General features: G+C 42.2%; 1 pseudogene; it reads left to right on the top strand.

Moving 5' to 3' along the window:
• Positions 1 to 6,967: 6,967 nt before the first annotated feature.
• Positions 6,968 to 7,138, top strand: LOC147453234 (small ribosomal subunit protein uS14 pseudogene; annotated as a pseudogene).
• The last annotated feature ends 8,508 nt before the right edge of the window (positions 7,139 to 15,646 follow it).

Here is a 15,646-nt window from a genome sequence, read left to right as displayed (position 1 = left end):
GATCAAAAAATAAGCGCTTGGAATTTTCAAGGGCTGCAATATCTCTTCTTTCCTCTCATCCGGTGCTTCAAATTTCCTCTTTCCTATTGCTCACTTTGATACTTGACAACATTTTGCTTTCTTCAGCTTTTCAAGTCCACCTACTTCACCTTTTGGAGACTACTGCAAATCTCGGTTCTTTTGTTTTGAATTTGGCATCCAAATTTTGTTTCATATTTTGTACTTGATTTGAATAAAGTTGTTGCAAAACATCAGCCATTAATTCCATGATCTAATGCATCTCTTTCTCTTGGTTTGTTGGCATGGCTGGCTCCGTCTACCACGGTCTAACTTCAAGTCATGTTTCCCAAAATTTTAAGAGTGTGTGGTTGTTCGGGGCTGAGCAGCAAAGCCTCAAGATTCTAGCTGTAGACAGACATTTAGAGTAGCCTCAAACCAAGGGAATCTGGTCCGGACGAGGAGAATCTAAGGGTGCTTAAGAGTGTTTAGAGAGTGATTTGAGAGACACAGACACAGATGGGAACACAATTTAGGATTAAAATGAATTGAATGAAGATAATAACACTTAAATGATACTGGCAACCAGTAGATACTTCCATTAATTTGATATTGAAACCCCTCATACAACTTGGTTGCATACACCATCGTTGGTATGCCTGCTGATTTGCAATCCCATGTTCAAATAATCAAACCCCACTGGAAACAATTCGTAATGGCCAAGGAAATTTTACCCTGTACAACTCTTTTTCCTAGCATATTTCAAAGGAAAAACCCTTCCACCCTGTGCTCGATCGAGATTTGTATACGCTCTATCAATTTTCTTGTGTCTTCTCTCCCCAAGGTCAAGAGAGAGATCAAGAAACTCCCTTCCTTGATTTTCTTGCTCATGCTTCTGCTTTTCCTTGATAGAGAGAAAGGGAATACTTTCTCTGAGTATTGAAATCTCAAGAGAGCTTCGTCGTTCTCTCCCATGAGCCTATTCTCCCCTTGAGTTCCTTTCTCTCCCTTCACTATGTTCTCCCTCCCTTTACTTAGTCAAGAGGGATCAAGAGATTGGAGCCGAACACTGCTTTCCCCGAAACTCCTTCTCATGCCACACATTTTTCCTCTCGAAGCTCTTTCTCATGGGCTTGCTTACCCATCCTAAGCCACCAGCTTCACCATGGGATTTCTTCCTCACCAAGCCACCACGAGGTCACCACCATGGGTTTCACCTTCCTCCCAAGCCATGACTTTGCACACTTCACTCTCCCCCTTCCCCCCCACATTTTCCTCTTTTCCTCCCTTTTTTCATGTCGAAAAAAAACCTCTTTGCCATCCGATTCTTGTTGCGACTGTAGCAAGCTCTCCCTTGTGCCGTCCTTTTGCTGCCTGCACCCCATCCTCATTTATCCCCCCCCCTTCATAGCCATTAACCATAATGGGTGTCCCCTTTCACTCCTCAATGGGCGGCCACCATCAAGTGTACCGCATCTGGTTTATATGTCAACCCAAGCATCACCAAAACAACATGGATCTCAAAACTCCTTTGACCGGCTTGCTTAATTAACCAAATGTTTGCTAAACACAAAATATTTCTCCAATGAATCTTGGGCTCATCATGTTTCACCAATAGTGCCCCAAACCCCAACCATGTTGGATATATATTGCAAGTAATGCAGTCCAAGTGATGCTATTCTGGATATTGAGAGCTGCTTGTGCTTTTATAAAAGCATCAAATATGGCATACATATGAACCCAAATATCACCAATCATAGCATTTAGCTTTCATATTGGCCAAAACATTACCGAACACCCATAAAGATTGACCAAAGCAGTGCTGGACTCAAACTTAATTACATCCACTTCAATTTACCTTGTTCATAGTTGTTGGAGATATATATGGCTCACTCTACTCAACTTGGTCTCACCTATATATTTGTATCTTGTCCTCAATATGACTAAGTCTTTGGGAGCATACATGGTGCGTCTCTTGTCTCGTCTGTCTCTTTTTCTCTCTACATCTCAGCATGGTATCAGAGTGGTAACGATCATGGGACGATTCAATTCATGGTGACAAAACAAAGTATTTGTATGTGATTTGCATGTAAGATTCAAAATTGCTACAAATTTTATTTTTGAGGATTGATTCTTGTTAATTGTGGTTATTCTGTGTAAATAAGAACATAATTAGTGTTTTCTGTGGCGTTTATTGCTAATGAATATGGTGAATCATTGATTATGTTTTCTTGTTGAATTTTCATTTGACACCCTGAACTTCGTCTCAATTTTTGAGGGTCTTCTGCTCAAGATTTGGAGAAACGGGAAAAGCAAAATGGCCTTTGTATCCAAAACTTCTTCATCTCCTCAATCCTGAGATCCAAGAGCATGTAAGGGGAATTAGAAATGAGCATGGGGAAACTTGGGAAGCATTCAAATTAGCCTTGAAGGAAGAGTATTTCATGGAGGACTTCGAAAGGGTAACAAAGAGGACTTTCTTAGAGTGGGTAGCTTGATTCAGCCAAAAAAGGGGCTCTCGCCTACCAAAATGCTAAGGGAATTCGAATGCCGTTATGATCAACCGTCTAAAGTAAAGGTTGGGAAAGAATACTAGGGACCATCAAAAGTATTATGCTCACATAGAAAAAAGATATTATAGTTCATCTTTAAGCCTATGATTTATAAGGTAAAGTTACCGGATATTTTAGATCCATCCAAGTTATAGGTTAAATGAGCTAAGGACTCTTTCCACAAAAGGCTTCCAGGGGGAAGTAGTCCAACAAGAGCAAGGTCGAGAGGAGGTAATCTATCTAGAGTTCATCCTACGATATGACAACAAGGTGTTGAAGAATGGTAATACTACTCAATGATTTCTTGTCTAATTCAAGAATTATGTTTCAAAGAATGTTTGGTGGATGCGACACATTCAGCTCAACAAAAATATCAACACATTGTCACATGCTTAAAAAGGTATGCACTTGCAAAATTTTTATTACGCAAGATTGTCTCTCTCTTATGATGAATCTTAAAGTATGCATACTTAGGATTATGCTTGCGGTGGTTATGTCTCCCAAGCACCAAGTAGCACTTGTCACTCTACTTTGGAATGATGACAAAGACTAAAGGAAAGGCATGCTTGCGGCAGCTAAGTCTCTCAAGCACCAAGTTCCATAGTCAAACACTCTAGGATGATGTCAAGGCTACAAGGTATACTCAGCCTAAATGAAGAGCCAATGGACTACAATGGACAGCTTGCGGCAGTTGATGACTCTTAGGCATCCGGATGGCTTTTAGTCAACCAATTTGGAAAAGTGTCATGGAGCTACAAGGGATCCTTTGCTCCACATGAATCATGAATAGACTATTTATTGGTCAAAAAGATTCATGAAATGACATAAGAGACATACTTGTGGCAGCCTTGCGAGCTCCCAAGTGCCAAGTGGACTAGTCACCCACTTTGGGAATCATGTCGATGGGCAACAAGGGTACCTCCGATGAAAAGGACTAATGCAATGGCTTATTCTCTCTCCTCCATAGTCGAGAATGACTATGATTTCAAGAGAGAGGGAATGTCATAAAATTTAATATCTTAACATATATTCCAAAATGATTTTTCCCATTTGAAGTTGGCCACTTAAAATGAGCAAAATACCAGGGAATAAAAGGTTAGGGTATTTGATGTGCTTTGGGCTATAGTCCACAAAAAATTCCAGGGGAAATACTCCACCAAGAGCAAAACAAATGAACCTTAAAATGAATTAAATACGAACTACATTAAGACTCTACATGTTGGTGCAAGCTCATAAGAAGCTTTTAAGCATGGTAAGGATAGCAAGAACTGCCCAAAGGTCACTCTCCTAAATTATAGGACCTTCCCTATTTTTTAGGGAAGTTTCTAAAGAGTAGGAGAGAGGTGGCGGCAGGTAAATTATGATTTCTATGCATGTTTGGACTCCAACAGATGTCCAAAAGCACCCTCCTAAATTTTAGGAACATCCCTAAAATATAGGAGAGGATTGGTAGCAAGTGCAGTAAGCTTTTCAATTAAATGGAAATTAAAACTTATGCATTGTAAGGTTAGAGTGAGGATAAGCCCTGCCTAGTAAGTGCAGGCCTTGCTATGCATGTGCACAAGGTCTAGGCACAAAAAGGGGGGGGGGGGGGGGGGGGGGGGGGGGGGGATGAGGCACCATTTTCAAGTGGACAAGTGGGGAGGAGAGAGGAGGTGAGTCAAAGCCTCACCTCACCCTCTACCCCAACTCTTAAGGTAATGCATGTGATGGTTCAATTGCTATTGGAGAGCCTCCAAGGAGGTTCAATGTGAATTAACCATTACATAGGCCCGCTCACCCTAGCTCCAGTGCTAGCTTCAATGCTCTTGGCTAGCCCTCAAAATGCACCAATGAGAGCCTAGACTCTCACATGTATTAAGCTCTCCTCACAAGTCAAAGAGGACACATGTCACAATGCTCACACTCTACCTATTTTAGGAGCAAGCAAAATGATTGGTTGAGGCCAAGCAAGGACGAATAGCATTCAAGCAAGACCTAGGGAGCATTTTCAAAATACCTCTCCTTCTCTTTGTGGAAAAATTTGTCACACAATGTGTATGAACACATGCTATGTGTAACCAAGCTTTAATGGAAATCTTGACCTCCTTCTTCACCTCATAAGAAGTTGAGTTCCTACTCCAACACTCTTGTCTATGGAATGAAAATCCAATCAAGATCCATGATCCATCAAGCACGCTAGTCTCTCTCAATATCATAGCACTATGTATTATGCTTAGCTATGCTAAATGAGAGTATATATGCAAGTAAGTACTTCTTTCTCGTACAATGTTTCTTCTTCCTCTCAATCTACCTTTATCCCCGCTAGCCCTCTTCACCTTTGAAGGTGTTTGAGGCCTTGGGATGGAGGGTTGATCCAACTAAACATGCATTTGACGCAATGACTCATGAATGTGTGTGTATTTGATGCAGGAAGATGATCCATGAATAAGTGTGCATTTGATGCAAAGATTCATGAATGTGTGTGAATTTGATGCACGAAGATGCTCTATTTCTTGTGATCAAGCTTGAGTGTCATGGCACCATTTGTATTGTAAGACCAGTCTCCTTTGAGGGGGAGTTATAATACAAACGCATTTTGGAGGGGGGATCGGCTCCAAGGAAATCCGGTCCTCTATCGTGTCTTTAGTATTCCATCCTTAATTGCTCTCTTTGCAAAGTATTATCAAGTGGTTAAGTGTAATTGTGTAATGAATTGTAGTTAGTCTACAACCAAGAATTTTAAGGCTCACTCTATGAAGTTCTCTAAATGAATTCCACAACCTATGTCATGCTAGCATGCTAAATTATTAGAGAAATGAGAAAATTACGTTACACTCCCTCTCTCTCTCTCTCTCTCTCTCTCTCTCTCTCTCTCTCTCTCTCTCTCTCTCTCTCTCTCTCTCTCTCTCTCTCTCTCTCTCTCTCTCAACCTGAGCGGAGGTGGCGTGGAGAGTATGTCCTACAGGAGATGCAGGCTGTGGATGTTAAAACTACAATTTGCGTTGGTTATGTAGGCTTTGAAGATGAATTGCTTCATTATTTTTAGACATGATTGCCTTTTTTGTGAGATAATTTGTGACAAATTACATGCTAAGCACTAAAAAAGGGACCTTAATTGTCACAAAAGAATAAAGATTAGAAAATCTTGAACAATCCAACCAAAATAGATACAAGGATATTTTTGGGAATTTTGAAATTTAAGGAGTATTTTGTGTATTTGCACAAATGAGAGGGGTATCTTGATAATTCTCCCAAGAAAATAATGGACTCTTATAAACTCTTATTACTGAGAAGCTATTATTACAATATGGGCAAAGAAATTCATGATGATATGGTTCACTAGGGGTTATTAAAAGAAAACGGTGTGCTCGGCATTGCCTTGGTCGACATGCATGATCAGGAAGCTCTGGGCTATTTTTAGCATGTGCGAAGAGAGGTAATCTCTCCAAATACAAAACGAGATGATGTGGTTAGACAAGGGGCTGATGAAAGAAAACATTGTGCTTGGCTCTGCCTTGCTGGACATGTATGCCATATGTGGTGCACTTCATTAAGCACAAAAAGTGCTTGAGGAGCTTCCTATCCGCGATGTCGGGGGGGTGGGGAGGGGGAGAGAAAGAGGAAGCTATGGGCTGTTGATAGGGTCTCGCAAGAGTGCATTGATTGCAAGATAAGTCCAATAGCAAGGTCAAGAAGCTTTGGGCTATTTTGAGCAACTGCAAAGTGACGGAACCTCTCCAAATGAAATGATGTGGGCCAAAGATGATGTTGGAAGTCATGCATTGTTGAAGGAAAATGTCATGCTCGGCACTGCCTTGGTGAACCATATCATCGTGAATTCCTTTTCCCATATCCACTATTATAAAAAGGGGAAGGATTCCGTCCCCTGCTACATGGCGTGACCTCCTTGATCCGGTATGTGTGCCCTGTAGCACCGGCATGACAATGGACTAAGGGCCTGCTAGAGAGAGAGAGAGAGAGAGAGAGAGAGAGAGAGAGAGAGAGAGAGAGAGAGAGAGAGAGAGAGAGAGAGAGATGGCCAAATGGTATTGCTCTCGACTAACCATGTTGGTGCCCTCATATTTTGAATGTTCTTGATTTTTGTTAGCAGACAATTTTCAAGCTCCAAGTGGTCCTGCAAGTTGCATTCATTTGCTATTGGCCTTCACATTCATTTTGAGCTCACCCCTGGGCCCTGGCATTGATTGCCTTGTGTAATCAGTATGCTCATTGCTGAGAGAGAGAGAGAGAGAGAGAGAGAGAGAGAGAGAGAGAGAGAGAGAGAGAGAGAGAGAGAGAGAGAGAGAGAGAGAGAGAGAGAGAGAGAGAGAGAGAGAGAGAGAGAGAGAGAGAGAGAGAGAGAGAGAGAGAGAGAGAGAGAGAGAGAGAGAGAGAGAGAGAGAGAGAGAGAGAGAGAGGAGGCTTCTAGGTTGGCCATGGGACACGCTGTGGTCTGGAATTCCCACCCCAACAAGTACGGCACAGGCTCTCACGCCTGTCTTTGTTGTGGAAATTTGAATGGGCTAGTACAAAAGTACAATCTGTTGTGCTGTAGGCAGTGCTTCCACATCTATTCCGAGGACATTGGCTTTGTGAAGTATCGCTAGGTTAGTTTAATGGATGTATGCTCGGCTGCGACCACCTTGGAATCTCTTACAAAGGTGGTTTTCAACATGTGGAATGAGTGTATGGACGTGTAATTTCAATTATGATTATTAGAGTTTTATTGTTCGCTATGAAACGATCTCATGGGACCAAAACTTTTTTCCATGGGATTTTTTTCTTTTCTTTTTGAGATGCTTCTGGGCTAGTGTTGTGTGTAGGGATGGACGCCTGGTTGGTTTGTTTTGAGTAGTTGCAATGTGAAACTAAACTACAGATTTTCTTGTTTCAAAGAGAGAGAGAGAGAGAGAGAGAGAGAGAGAGAGAGAGAGAGAGAGAGAGAGAGAGAGAGAGAGAGAGAGAGAGAGAGAGAGAGAGAGAGAGAGAGAGAGAGAGAGAGAGAGAGAGAGAGAGAGAGCACCACCACAATTGGCTGTGTGTGTGTGGCTTGAGGATAGCTCGAAGCTCAAGGGAAGCACCATCCTGACCTCCTGCACAACTTGCTTAGGGGGTGCCTTTGAGTGAGAGCACCACCACCATTGACTGTGTGTGTGTGGCTTGAGGACAGCTCGAAGCTCAAGGGAAGCAGCATCCTGACCTCCTGCACAACTTGCTTAGGGGGTGTCGTTGAGTCATCTCTCTCTCTCTCTCTCTCTCTCTCTCTCTCTCTCTCTCTCTCTCTCTCTCTCTCTCTCTCTCTCTCTCTCTCTCTCTCTCTCTCTCTCTCTCTCGTGTCAGTTATACGTGTGCATTGGGCTGCTCCATTGCCCATGTCGTATTCTTCATGGCTAAGAGGTAAGGTACAATGGGCGTAGAAGAACAGCACGTCTTATGTTGCAGGGCATGGTCTGAACGCTAGGCTTTGGGCAGGCCCAATTTTGGTTACAACCTCTGTGGTCTCCTAGCCTTACTATTTCTCATTCGGCCAGTTTGGCATGCCTTGGGTACATATTATAGTCCTCATCTTCTCTATATTCCTCTACTTGAATTTTCTTATTACCGACACTACCTTCCTTCAATTCTCCACACACTACCTTTTGGGATTTTCGATGAGGTTGATGACATCACAATACATGGGATAGGCTTGGTAGTTGGCAAGGTGTTGTAAGAAAGTGTGTGACCATGATCGAGAATAAGGAGAGTGTTGCTATGTTTTTCTGGCAGCTAGGAGTAGCCAACTAAGGGTACATTCTAGTGAAGGTGCACATCATTGCATTAACATGGGCTAGAGAATCTTTAGAACTATAGTTTGATAGGGTTGTAGTGTATGCAACTATAGTGCAAGAAAGGAGGAGATATGGATATCATGTTGCCATGCACAAGCTTCTCCAAAGTTCCGTGCTGTTAGACCAATGATTGCAATCATACTAATTTTAAAAGTTCTTCCAACTCAATCATTGTCACAATTCATTTGCATGGGCTTGCCTGCTAGCAGCAACATGGAAGGGCATTTGTGGACAGATTTCCAGACAGACATGCACATAAAGTGGTTCTACTACGAGATAAAAAGAATTCAACATGATGACTTAGCACAAAGAATTAATGACGTGAGGTGCCGATAGTAGGGAGCCCAACACAAAGCTGCATTACAGTGCTTGACAAAGGAGTGAGAAGAGGCATTGGAAAATAGCTTCAAGAAGAGGACATTGAAGGCGAACTTTACATGGTAAGGAGAAATTTTTGGAACATGAAAAAAAGTACCCACCCAAAGATAAGGCTCACCTGATCTCCAACAAGTGTAGAGAGAGAGAGAGAGAGAGAGAGAGAGATAGATAGATAGATAGATAGTTCTATTATCGTCCTGAGAGGTCAAATATGACCTATGGGACCAAATGAACATGTCACGTGGTGTGAGTGGAGTTCATAAGTGACTCTCGATGCTCAAAAATGGCTAAAATGAGCGTCGCAATAGAGAGTCCACATAATGGTTGGGAGAGGAAGGTATGTAGGGAGAGATCATGGTTGAATATATGGGGAAAAGAGGACCTAATGTGTTCAAAAGCTGAGCACTCAAGTAGTGTGTGGTACTCACTCTCTCACACTTGACGAGGGCATAAGGTGCAAAGTCGATGACACTCCTCGCTAGTGCCCCAACGTCCTGTCTCGCAGCGTAGAGAATGGGAGCTAAGACGAATGGAGGCAATGGTGCGGATCGCACTCAACGGGATGGGCTCAAGGATGTAGGAATGGGTTCCGTTACCTCGTTCCGAGAAGAAGAGAGATTTGTAGTTTGGGGCAACGTGTGTGGTGTAATGGCTGAAGCGAGAACCTCCGGATTTCTCCCAAGCCGTGATACATTGGCGTTGTAAGAAGGCCTCATTAACTTGGGAGTCTATCGACGCATCCTTGACCAAGTGACATGCATCCCATCTTCCAAACCATTTCTTGATATCAAGCATCCACCCCGAACTTAGTATTTTGCTCTTGCATGTCTTTTGAACCATTTGACTTGCTTCATATGCGATTCTAGGAAGTCGATGCAAAGGGCTACGTTGTGTCTTACACATGTACTCCACAACCCTTTGCATGCCCAAGACCTCAATGGGAAGCAATCCGGACTCAAGAAGTAAGAGCACGTAGGGTGTTTGTGTCTTGACTTGGAGAAAGTTGGTGAGAAAACGCTTTTGGACATTCTCAAACTCTTTCCAAGTAGACTTCCCGATGCTTCCACCCCACACCTCCACTCCATAAAGAAGCACTGGTGTCACCAATGTGTCAAAGAGGTACTTTTTGATAGCCCAACACTTGATCTCTCCTATATTGCACATGTTCTCAAATGCATAATAGGCCCTCTTTCCGGCTTCCAAGCGACGCATTGCACAATCCTTCCATGTATGATTGGATGGAACCTCAAGGCCAAGGTACTTGAAGTGATCTACCACTTCAAGTTTCTCATTGTTATATACAATGCATGGATTTTCATCATTGAGGGTCTTTACAAGCATAACCTTGGTTTTGGATCCATTCACGATCAGCCCGCTATGTAGGCAAAAGTGTTCCAAGACACTCATAAGCTTTTGTGCATCTTCTAAGGTATGTGCCAAGAGCACTACATCATCGGCATAAAGCAAAAGCATGATCACTGCATTTCCAATCTTAACCTACCGCACATGCTCTCTCTCTCTCTCTCTCTCTCTCTCTCTCTCTCTCTCTCGTGCAACAGGTTTTTGACCTAGTAGATAGCAATTCACTCTTTTGATCATAACTTCTTTATCCAAACTTTGATTTGGATGATCTATAGCATCAATCAAAGAGCACAAAGCCCTCTACACACTGATGTAAAGACAAAAAAAATCAAAGTTATGGAAGGTGTTTTTGTAGCAGCATTTCCGAAGTGAACAGGTGTAGGAAACTTGAGTCTCATCTCTTATTCCACATACAATGTCTTCCTGCACACGCAAGGGTTCTTCTTGTACAAAAAGGTCCACAACCATTTTATTAAATGATCCAAAATTTCCTAAGTGTGGAGATAGCAATGTAATAACTCAACCAACCACTTCAGAAACCATGATCATGGCGTACTTGGTATCGTTGCAAGAGATCGTAAACAAACAAGGTGAAGACTTATGTACTTATTGTTGAGACTTGGGATCATGATACACAAAGTATTACCGGCTTGGAGGATTACAATGTGCATTCATTGATGCGGTCAAATAATCTCAAGCAAAGAAGAGGGCAAGGAGGGGTAGTATGTATGGTTAAGAAAGAACTGAAAGATTTTGTATCAATTGTGAAAGATGACAAGTACAAACATTGGTATAGCCAAAGTGTGTTGACCATAGAAGAAGGGTTGGAAAGATATGTGTAGGCTAGCAGAAGCATGGCAAAATCCTGGAGTATCTGTAAAGATCATGGGTTGACAGTTAGCAGTGGAGATTGGGTTGACAGGTAGTAGCGGAGATGTATGGCTGATGTTGTTTATAGGCCAAGGAAGGTTCAAAGAGGAGCTAATTTGGGGAGTAGGTGAAGGATATTCAAGGTGTAGTATTTGGGTCTAATAATGTTGAGCTTGAAGTGTTAAAGGAGTAGGTCTAGACGGCTCATCAAATAGAGCTACGAAGCCCAAGATAATGAAGTTTGAAAGTTCAATGCATTGTAGATTCTTACCAGATAGGGCAACTAGGGACATGTGGCCCAAGTGGATGTCACGGTATAGACGTGTAGTGCTCAATTTATGGAGCTTACCCATCTTTTCAGATTGCAGATCAGAGCTACGGATTGTAAGATATGGCCATTTGAAGTTTTGCCGAGGGCTAGGTTGATGCCCACCTGACCACATTGGAAATTGGGCCGTTTGGCATCTTTTAAGCCTGGACAAGGCTCTGGCAAGTGGAGTACATCATGTGAAGGTAGCACAAATTGATGGTTCATCAATTGGATGCTTGGTCAACGAGATACGACGAGTTGAAACTGGCGACAGATGCTAGAGAAAGGGCTGCAGATATCTTTTCTCGGTTTTTTACAACCTCGGATGGCAAGCTCAGAGAAGTCCAAAATCAATGAAGCTTGCCCGTGTTGGAGTCGTCATAACGAAGTCTCAGCCGGGCTTTGCGGCTTGTAGATCCAACTTCGAAGCAGTATATGGAAGCTGGGGAAGAAGGCCCAAGAAGGAAGTTTGATATATATTGTTTGTGGAGGATTTTTTGTGAGCTTGAGAGGTTCAAGAGACCAAGGGCTGCCACGTGGTAGTAAATAGACCCATAGAAGGATGTTCAACTCAGTAAAACAAGGTATAAGGCTAGGATGGCAGACCAATTAAGGCACGTGCAAGAGAGAGAGAGCTCATACGAGCGCTAGCTATGGTGTGCCCACTGGGGCGCTGCTGGTGGTGCCTCACCTCGCACGCTGCCGCTACCACCCAGGTTATGGATTTTGATGGTGAAGGGAGGTGCGGTAGTGGCCGGTAATGGCAGGTGCTGATCTGGCATAGCGTGCCTGGTTCGGGCTAGATTCACATGCGCTAACATTTTTGAAGGCAAAAGGCCCCTCCCAATAGCGATGTCGCTTATGCTCGTGTAGGGTAGGGGTCCCACAGCAGTGCAAGTGGAGCAAGAGAAAGAGAGAGAGAGAAGTTCAAAGCCGACCAAGGGGCCTATCCCGCCACAAGGCCAATCAAGTGAGAGAGAGAAAGAAGGTATTCAAGGGAATTCCCAAGGGACAGGTGCAAAGGAGAACGGGCGGCCAAATTGGACAGAGAGGGGAAGTAAAGCAACAACTTTTTCAAGTTCAAGAAAAGGCACATGCGTGTGGAAGATTTTGGAGAAACTTGAGGGGCAAGCGGGTTGAGAATTTTGGTAGCTTGAGTATTGTGGATATGTACACACATTGTAGGCAATTATACAAGCAACCAAATACTGAAACAGTGCCATTTTATGGTTCACTCCTATGTATGTCCTCTTTTTTAACTATTGACAATGTATGCGGTGGGCTTGAAAAGTTGGCCACTCGCAAAGCGGGAGATCTTCAAGATATCAAGCTGGAGATGATCAAATGGACGGGAGACTTTACCCATGAGTGTATTTATGATATGTTCAGCTTTGCACTTCAACATGGTATGCCTTATGATTGGAGTACTAATTGGGTCAAGCCTTTGCATAAAGGAGGGGATGTAAAACATGTAACAACTACCGGACTATAGTGATTGGATCTCTTAAGGAAAAGTTTTTTTGGTGCATAATGGAGATGAAATTGAGTGATGGGGTTGAACTGAATTAAAAACGTGCAAAAGGACAGACGGGTTTTTGTCGATGCCATAGAACCATTGATCATCTTGTCACTCTTCGTGTTCTCATGGAGGAAAGTCGGTTGAAAGGCAAGCAATTGTTTTTCTTTTTTGTGGACTTTAACACTAGGTTGGTAACCTAACAGGACATAAAAGTGTCCTTTCAGGGTTTTGAAAAAAACCTCCAAAACCATAGTAGATCCACTCATTTTGTAAAATCATTTCATGATGTTGTACTAAAGTTGGTCTCACCTATATATTTGTATCTTGTCCTCAATATGAATCAGTCTTTGGGAGCGTATATGGTGTGTCTCTTGTCTCGCCTCTCTCTCTTTCTCTCTACATCTCAATATGGTATCAGAGCGGTAACGATCACGCGCCGATTCAATTCATGGTGACACAACAGTATGTGTATGCGATTCACATGTAAGATTAAAAATTGCTACAAATTTTATTTTTGAGTGTTGATTCTTGTTAACTGTGGTTGTTTTGTGTTAAGAAGAATATGATTAGTGTTTTATGTGGCGTTTATTTCTAATCAATCTAATTGTTGATTACGTTTTCTTGTTGTTGACACCCTAAACTTCACCTCAATTTTTCTTGTTGTTCTGCTCAAAATTTGGAGAAACAAAAAAAGCACCATGGAGCATAGTGCAATGGCACTTTTCATCCAAAACTTGTTTGTCTCCTCGAGCTCTTCGATTTGAGTTCTAGGTTTGCATCAATCGGAGTTCGCAGCAGAAAGTTATGCTGTTTTTACTGCAATTGAGAGTGACGCATCTTTCTTCGTCCTACTTCTTCGTGAAGCATCGGCCATGATCGTTTTTCTTATTTTGGCGTTAACTTTTTCGAGAAGATTTAGCTTTTTGCTATTTGTATTGTGGCCGTCAATCTTGTGTCTCACGCCACTCTATTTTGAGGACTCGTTTATTATTAACGTCTCCTTGACCCTGCCTTTTTTGGGTGACGTCTCTCACATCTTTGGACGTTCCTTGAGCATCCTTCTTACGTTTATCATTGACAGAACGCAGTACTCATATCTCTCTCATTGTCAATTGCGGCCTTCACCATATATGGTGTGCAAATTCTGCGATCTTATCTTATACGTCTTCTAGCAACAAGATATGGCTATAAATATTCTCGTCAACGGCTTTCCTTCTGGCCAGCGTTCTGTTCCTCCTTTCCAAGGTCAAGGATTTCCAGGCTGGAAAGCAAAAATGTTGTTAATTCTTGAAGGCGATGAACTATCCGATGTTGTTCTTGGAAATCGTGTTTGTCCGCCTTAGCCTGTTGATACGGATAATGATAATGTGCTTATCACTGAAGGACCTATATTTGAAGATTGGAATGTTGCCTATACGGATTGGCAACGACGTGATAAAGCAGCTCGTCGATATATTCTTTCTACTCTTACTGATTCCCTTTTGTTTGATATGTAGGAACTACCTACTTCCCACGACGTATGGAAGTACCTTATTGCAAACTTTAAGAAGAAATCTGTTACAGAAATACTTTATTTGAGAGGGTTGCTTAACAAGTTACAATATGAAGTTGGTACTGCCATGACGGAACATATTGAATCTTTCAAATCTATTATTAATCAACTTGCTGCTGCCGGTGATCCTGTTCCACAAAAGCAACTGATTACACTTCTCCTTGATACGGTGAAGAACTCTTCTTATGATAACATTGTTACTATTCTATCTAATAAAGATGGTCTTGATTTCGACCAAGCTTGCATGTCTTTAATTGAATACTCTCAACGTCAAGAACGTCGGAATGCTGGTCAGGATACAGCTATGATTTCACAAGAGGAGACTGAGTCACAACAGATGGAACGTGCGTTTTATGCTCGAAGGCGTCCATTTCAACGAGGAAACCGCAGAGGTGGTCGTCACGGTAATATTTTCTCTTGTCTCAAATTTCCTAATCATTAATGTTCTTACTGCAACAGAAATGTCCATACTGAAGATGATTTTTGGGCACGTCAATATAATGAAGAACACAATATTACCACAAAACAACCACGTTTATCTAGAGACTCTTCTTCTTCTTCTTGTGAATATTGTGGACGATATGATCATCCCACTTATATGTGCTATAAGCGTCGATTCGACACAGATCGGAAAAGAGCATATGCTACTGAACATCGAAATAACATTGTACCAGAAACAAGCTGCGTCCTATGTTCAGTTTCTCCACACAGAATACTTCATGTACGTGATGGATCACTTTTTATTGTCGATTCTGGTGCTACAGGAAATATGACATATCAGTCTAAGTGGCTCCATAACTATCATCCACTGCCAGTTCAACGTGTTGTTTATCTTGCTGATGATACTACTTGTCAAGTAAAGGGTATTGGAGACTTATATCTTGGTACGTTATCTTCTTCCACTCGAATTTTGCGAGGAGTATTACATGTACCAGATCTTCAACGTAATCTTCTTTCAGTTGCTAGACTTGTTAATCTTGGTCTGTTTGTTGGATTTGATCATACCAAATGCCGAATTGAGAAAGATGGACAGACTATAGCCACTGCTCCTCGAAACGGTAATTTGTTTGAACTCTCTCTCAACGATGCTGTAGCAAATATTGTCACTGCTCCAGGTGATCATGATTGCAAAGTATGGCATAACCGTTTTGTTCATGCTGATTTCTCAAAACTCCTTGATCTTCAACGTTGTGATCTTGTTCATGGCATGGATCTTAAAGCCCATCCCCATATGGGAATTTGTGAATTTTGTGCTCTTGGGAAACACAATCGTAAACCCTTTCCTCTTTCAAATAC

Source organism: Adiantum capillus-veneris, chromosome 8 (assembly GCF_014529385.1).
Source record: "Adiantum capillus-veneris isolate H3 chromosome 8, ASM1452938v2, whole genome shotgun sequence".
In the NCBI taxonomy this organism is placed as follows: domain Eukaryota; kingdom Viridiplantae; phylum Streptophyta; class Polypodiopsida; order Polypodiales; family Pteridaceae; genus Adiantum; species Adiantum capillus-veneris.
Note: the sequence above shows the minus strand (reverse complement) of the source record. Positions and strands in the feature narration are given on the sequence as shown.